Source organism: Leuciscus leuciscus (assembly GCF_965113295.1).
Source record: "Leuciscus leuciscus genome assembly, chromosome: 10".
Classification (NCBI taxonomy): Eukaryota; Metazoa; Chordata; class Actinopteri; order Cypriniformes; family Leuciscidae; genus Leuciscus; species Leuciscus leuciscus.
The window spans coordinates 5,580,539-5,588,332 of NC_138734.1; the positions used below are offsets into that span (position 1 = coordinate 5,580,539).

The 7,794-nt window shown below is 35.7% G+C and overlaps 1 long non-coding RNA gene across 1 annotated transcript in view; it reads right to left on the reverse strand.

Moving 5' to 3' along the window:
- The window catches only part of LOC309507863, a 469,488-nt gene that overhangs the window by 452,860 nt on the left and 8,834 nt on the right, over positions 1–7,794 (reverse strand). The window lies entirely within an intron of this gene.

Consider the following 7,794-nt stretch of genomic DNA (forward strand, 5'->3'; position numbering starts at 1 on the left):
GCTTCAGTCCTCTTTTAAATAGCGTTAAATCAAAATAGACCATTCTTGTTTTTTTATTGAATATTGCAGTACTTATTATCGACGATGATTTATCTATACACATCATCACAATTCATGTGTCCTCATAATCTTTAACCAAAAAATGTTCTCCTTCTCTGATGGTGTTTACTCGCGCGAGGGCGGGGGAACCTGTCACTCACATGAGCTCGACCAATAGAAAAGCACAACGATCCAACCAATTCCTAACGGATAAACATCAAGTCCCGCCCTAATTTTTATCCATTTTATTGGAATATACGTCACAATAGAGAAGAAATAGCTATCGCAACTTCCATTTCATGCTGACTTTAGGGTTCTGATTGCTTAAATATTCCATTAACAATACAATGGAATTCTAAATGAGATTTTAGTACTTGATAACTGTATAGTTAAAAGTTCAATGAACAAAAACAATATATATATATATACATTTTATTTTATTTTATTTTTTTACATATTTACTGTTTTGTTGAATGTAGGTTATTTTAATGTTCTACATCCCATTTAATGTGACCAAACTCTTTTCAGAGTACCCTTGTGGAAAAAGAAGTGCACTTAATTGTGTTAAATGTGCATGTATGGTGTTCAAATAAATAAATAAAAAACTACTTGCAAATAAAATAATGTTAATTAATTAAAAGGCCACTATTTAAACACTACACTATTTTTATTAGTTATTTGATCTCCCAGTCTCCATTGCACAGATTTATACATATGTAAGCATAAGGCATATTGTTCAATCGGCCATCATTATAAACTGTCCATATTAAAGCTACAGAATATATAATTCCAGACAGTAACCGGACCCAACCTGTTTATTTTTGTGCCGATCACCAGCCAGCCCAGCTGATGTACGTGGTCTGTCAGGGTGTGTATTTGACTGGACACTGCCATGGACACTGAGGGTCACTGCAAGGACGTCCTGTGTTTATACTCACCACCCTCCTCTTTAAATCCTCCTTAAAATCTCTGTTTTGATCTTGGGTCTGTCTGCATTTAATCATAGACACTTTTGGACCTCCATGAGGTCTTTATTTTGCTGTGCCCGTGGTCCACTACAATAAAGCAACAAGTGACTTCTATGGGATTATTTGGGAAATGAATTCCCACTCCAGGTCCAGACCATTGTGGATCTATATATTTACACATACTCTACCCGTCAAAAGTTTGGAATAATTAATATGGATTTTCAGCATCATTACTCCAGTCTTCAGTGTCACATGATCCTTCAGAAATCATTCTAATATGATGATTTGCTGATTAAGAAACATTTCTGATTATTATGAAAGTTGGAGACAGTTGTGCTGCTTCATATTTGTGGAAACTGATACACTACCGCTCAAAAGTATTAATTTAAGAAATTTTACGATGCATTAAATTGGTCAAAAGTGAGCATAAAGACATATTATAATGTTACAGAAGATTTTTTTATTTCAAATAAATGCTGTTCTTCAAACCTTTTTTTATTCATCAAAGAATCCTGGAGGGGAATTATCACCGTTTCCACAAAAATTGGACCTGTTTTTTTTAACATTTATAATAATCAGAAATGTTTCTTGAGCAGCAAATCCACATATTAGAATGATTTGTGAAGGATCATGTGACACTGAAGACTGGAGTAATGATGCTGAAAATTCAGCTTTGATCACAGGAATAAATTATATTTTAAAGTCAAATAGAAAACAGTTATTTGATATTGTAATAATATTTCACAATATTAGTGTTTTTACTGTATTTTTGATCTCATAAAAAGCCTTGGAGAGCATAAGAGACTTATGAGAGACATAAGAGACGGGTAGTGTATAAATATAATGGACATGTTTATGATTATTTAATGTGTGCATGTGCTTCATGCTGACATTATTCATCTTGCTGACACATTATTTTTAAGTGACTAACAGTATATTTGACTACAGGAACCATTCTTTTGGAGTAAACAGTATAAGTGTCTTACTTAAGGGCGCAATGTTAACAAATCAATCTACAGCTTTTGGGTTCTCAAGCATTTCAACATCTCCAGTATTTTCGTGTGTGTGTGTGTGTGTGTGTGTGTGTGTGTGTGTGTGTGTGTGTGTGTGTGTGTGTGTGTGTGTGTGTGTGTGTGTGTACGTGAAACCTCTTGCACTTTAATTACCACCCGGTCCTGTCAGTGGGCCGGTGCGGTGACGAGGGTGCAGACAGTAATCGCGAGCATCTCCCCAAACCTCGCAGAGTAACCTCTGCTGCCGGGGTCGCCTCGACAGAACTAGTGTGTATGTGTGTGTGTGTGTGTGTGTGTGTGTGTGTGTGTGTGTGTGTGTGTGTGTGTGTGTGTGTGTGTGTGTGTGTGTGTGTGTGTGTATGTGTGTGTGTAGCACCCATGGGAAGATGGGTGGAGGTGCGATGTGGTTGTACACTCTCAAAATGACGCTACATGAGATTCTAATCTAAATTGGTGGTCTAATTGACATGTACACTTTTGTCAGATGTGTTTTGATATATTTCTTCATTATTTTTCATTTATTTCTTATTCATAATAATTAATCAATCTCCTCTCTAATCTTTCATTTCAGGACACCCAGTGAGAATGGACAGAAAGTCAGCTTTTATGAAGATATGGAAGTTGTTGTTTATAGTAAATATGTATTAGGGATAAACATTTGATTGTGCATAAAAGAAGAACATGACATTTCATACATGAGAATGATCTTTTATCATATTGTAATTCAAAACAACTATTGTGCGTAGGGTTTTGTAAAGAACACGTCAGTTTTTGTATCTCTCTGTGCCATTGTCACTGTAAATACATTGTCCTGTTAAATAAATTATTGCATTGTTTGTTTTGACAAAATGTTTATTGCTGCAAAATGTTTAATTCATTTGAATGAATACTTTTTTTTTTCTTTTTTTTATCAGTTTGAATGAATGATTATAAAGACTTTGCTTGTTTCATTCCTGGATGAATCAGCGTTTTTGAACAAATCTCTTGAATGAATGATTCAATGACATACATTTTTTAAGTCACTTTTCGCCACCGGTGCAACAATGCAATCTTTATTTGAAGCATCAAGTTACTTACAAAACATGATTTACTCTATTTTAATATCTACCATAGACATCAGCGTTTATATACAAACTATACACTTTTAATCCCAGTACTTCTGTGATATTATGAATTGTTGTGACAAAAATAATGATACTGTGTTGGTGAAAAGACTGAAGCTGTTTCATACCTTTACATGACGACTCTCTCTGGCTCAGCGGCGGCACAAACACACATCTGAATGTTTGCTGTGATCGTTCTTGTCAAAGGATTAATACACAGGATTAATTCACAGCATGCATTCTGGTCAAAACTCAGAAGGGATCTTGTTTTCAAGGCCCGCACAGCAGTGTACATCAAGTATTTTAGGAGGCTGAGTTCAGCATAATAAAATGATAACGTTTTTTGGCTATTTAATTTTGTATAAGGCTGATGTACAAAGGTCTTACTAAGAGGCCTGTCCTCCAAAAATGTAGCTTTAGTTGTTGTACGAGGTAATCATGCATTTTTAAGAGCATGAGCATGAATTATAAATATGTTTACTGGATTCTGTGGGTCTAATGCGTGAAAAATTAAGATTATTCAAGATGCTTCAGTTCAGATCATGTTTTAGTGGGAGGCTGTTCGTTCATAATGTGCCAGATGTGCATTTTTGTATTATTATGTATTCATATATATTATAATTGTATTGAATGTGCACTTGCAGTGTACTTCAAATCTTAAAGTCCCCCTGTAGTCAATAATTTTATCCCTTATAACTCATCTTTGATCACCAAGATTGATTCATGCCAAAAAAAATTATTCATGCCTTTGAATGTAACTCTACACCCTTGCCTCATTTAGTATATGCAAATTAGCCCCGCCTCCACTCACTCACTCCCTCCAGCTCAGAGATCCACTCACACGTTGACCTGATTGGTTACCAGGTAGTTTGTGACGTCAGCTTTTTTTAAACCATGTTTTTGAGACTTTTAAAAAGTGCATTTTGTAATAAGGTCATTAATAATTTTAATATAAAGTACATTGTGTTTTAATGATCTTTTGTCACGTAGGCTATTAAAGAAGTTCACATTTTGATATGTTAACAAACGTACTAACGCATGTGAAGTACTTGTGGAATTGTAACTATAGTGTGTTATTTGATACATTTTAAAGTTAATATATTTTAAATGTACTAAATTGCAACTTACAACCAAATGTGCAAGTACAAATATATTTATATAATAGAAATTACATATTCCAGCTTACCATACATGCTTGTTGTCAGTACATTCGGCAGTAGACCTTTAACCAAAACTGCTGGGTTGTGTTAACCCAATTTTGGGTCAAATATGGACTAACCCAACATTGGGTTAAAAAATGCAATTTAAAAATGGACAAATTGCATTTTGGACAAAATCAAAAATGGACAAAAATGCAATTTAAAAATGGACAAATTGCATTGGTTACATTAAAAATGTAAACCAACGGCTGGGTTTGTCCATTTTTAAATTGAATTTTTAACCCAACGTTGGGTTAGTCCATATTTGACCCAACATTGGGTTAACACAACCCAGCATTTTTTAGAGTGAATATGAAATTGCATAAACTAAAAAGCGATGGTTCACCCAAAAATAATTTACTCACCCTCAAGTTGTTCTAAACCTGTATGAGTTTCTTTCTTCTGTTGAACACAAATGAAGATATTTTAAAGGATGTTGGTAACCGGACAGTTGACGACGGAAGCCATTCACTTCCATAGCATTTACTATGTAAAAATTGCCAGTCATTTTCAACATGTGCTGAGGGGTGCTGGCAAAGGCCTGTGCCTGTTCGGGCCTGTTTGGGCCTGTTTGTGACTCATGTGAGGGAATGTGTTTTTCTTTTAATTATATTGTGGGAGCAGTTGAGCTCTGTCTGACAGAAGCCCTGATAGCTGTTTCTCACTAAGCCCGATAACAAGGCCGGGACTAAAGCCGGCGCACGGATGAACAAAAGGCAGGAGCTTTAGTCAGGGCCCGCAAACTGCTGACTCTCAGTGCCAGCTAATGCAGCATTCTGTCCCGTCTCCCTGTTGTCGGCCTCTGTCCATCCATCTCTTTTTTTTCTCGTTCACTTTTGACACCAACATGCCCCCCAACAAAGAAAGCCGAACCCACACTCTCTGTTTCGATCCCTGACCTCCTCCTGTATGTGTTTGCCCTCTCTTCCCGAGTCAGTGCCCGTCTCCCCTTCACGCTCGCTGGAGGAGATCTGCTCACAGAGACCCGGCCCGAGGCCTGACCCGTAGAAGCGCTGCGTGTGATGCGTGTTCAGTGTGTGTGAGCCATGTGTGAGTGTCTGCGAGGGATCTTCCGTATCACCTGGACACCCTCTTCAGATGCAGGTGGGTCTGCTAAAATAATAACGCTTGAGAAAAACAAGTGCGCTTAATTGTGTTGACTGTGCACTCGTAGTGTATACTTCACATCATGAACGTAGATTTAGTTTTTTAAGTACTTTAAGATAATATATTAATGAAATAAAAGACCACTTAAGTGTACTTAACACGCTTAAGTACAGTTTTAAAACGTTTTTGGTTAGACTTTATTTGAAGGTGTCCTAGTTACAGTGTGATTATACATTTAAGTACTGAGTAATAAACTACATATACTTACTATAGGGTTAGGATTAGGGTGTGGTTTAGGGTTATTTGCATGTAATCATGCATAAATTATAGTTATTAATACAGTAACTACATGTAATGTGTAACAAGGACATTGTAAAAGTGTTACATTTTAAATCATTATGTTTTAATAATTTTTTGTCATGCTTTAAAGAAGTACACTTACTTTGATGTGTTGACTAACATACTAACATACATGTAAAGTATATAATTTTACGCGGTGTCTTATTACATTTAAAGTTAAAATATTTTAAATGTACTAAATTGCAACTTCATCAATACAAATGTTTAATTACATATATTTTCAAATACATGGCATACACGTTTCAATAGAAATTGCATTAAAGTATATTATAGTTTACAGAAAATGCTTGTCAGGCATATTTCAAAGACAACAGAAGTAAATTATATAGATGTACTTGCATCCAAAAAACACTCTTAAATTCAACTAATTGCATTTAAAATAAATGTACACTGTTAGGGTTAAGGTTAACATTTTTATTAAATTGTAAACTAAGCAGGCAATTAAGTGTCTAAAACATTACATTCAGTTCACACTTAAAGGGATAGTTCACCCAAAAATTAAAATTTTGTCATAATTTAGTCGCCCTCATGTTGTTCCAAACCTGTATGAATTTCTTTCTTCTGTTGAACACACAAGAAGATATTTTGAAGAATGTTGATAACCAGACAGTTTATTGGCTCCACTGAAAAACAAATACAATGGAAGTCAATGGCCCATCAACTGTTTGCTAATTAGTTCATCTTAATTTTAAATAAAGACATTTAAATTAAAAGTATTGTAATTATATTAAATAGAATGATGTTTTCATAAATTCCTCAGAACTCCTCAAACCAATAGTTACTGATGCTAGTGTTGTTTTCCTTCTGAAAATGATGTCACTTCCTGGAGTATGATGTCATTAAGGACTGAGCTTTTTTTTAGCTAAGGGAATATAAAAAAAAACTGACTAACAGAATGAAAAGTGAAACTGAGGACACATGAAAACCATAATGAATAATAAATAATAAATAATAATTTATTAATTGCCAGTTTTTCATGTCAGTACAACAAAAATTGCAACATCGGCACAAAATGTTGACATTATTCAGCTATTTAAATTATTGAATATGCGTCTCTATTTTCACTTAATTGTGATTAAATAACTAATATTTTTTTGTTTGTTTTAAATTAATCTGCTCTCCAGTTTGTCAGCTATAAATTATTTTAAAAAGGGAGGAGAAGATCAAGAAGGAAGTTGTTGACATGGCAAAGTTTTCTTTCAAATATTTATAATAGTTTATCTGAGGAAAAAAGGAAAGTGTGAGATCTGTATTTGCTAATATCTTGAACATGATTTCAGCGATGAATCAATGCCAAAGCCTTGGCATATGAAATGGTGTGACAGTATCCACAAACATACATGTTTCTTTCCTCTGGCTTGCTTTGTCATGTGATCACACACTGCCTGCCTGTTAGTCCATCAGTGTCACATGACGTCGACGGCCAGCTGTCTGCTCGAGATTCTTGGCTGCTATTCTGCTGAGAGTAGCATTGACTAATAAAGCGAACACCTCACCTTGTGCCAGAGACGCCTCCCCAACCTCAACCTGACTCACTATACCGCTTATCCTACTAAACAATAACAGCATTACAACATTGTGAACCCCCGGTCCGCCGGGCCCTACGGCTAGAGGCTTCAAGTGCTATTTTGACCCTGTCGATTCACCTGCATGTCACGCTGAGGGGCTAATGAATTTTGGCAGCGTCTTGTGACCTGTTTGAGTTGTTTGGGCATCACCCCGGCTCGGTTTCGACATGGGAAGGATGCCTAAAAAACAAGCAGACACACACACCTCACTGTGGGACAGAACGCTATACTTGTGTACACTCGGGTGTTAAGCCAGAGACAACAGCTGCCAGACCAAAAGAGTGAACTGTCATTTTCCTTAAACTCAAAAACATATCATTCCGTCTCTATTTGGCTTTAGAGGTCCAATAAATACCTCATTACAACTTCACTTCACCATATGTTCAGATATTGTTTTTTGAGTAGAGTATTATTGGTTTCACTGTAAATCTCAGGCC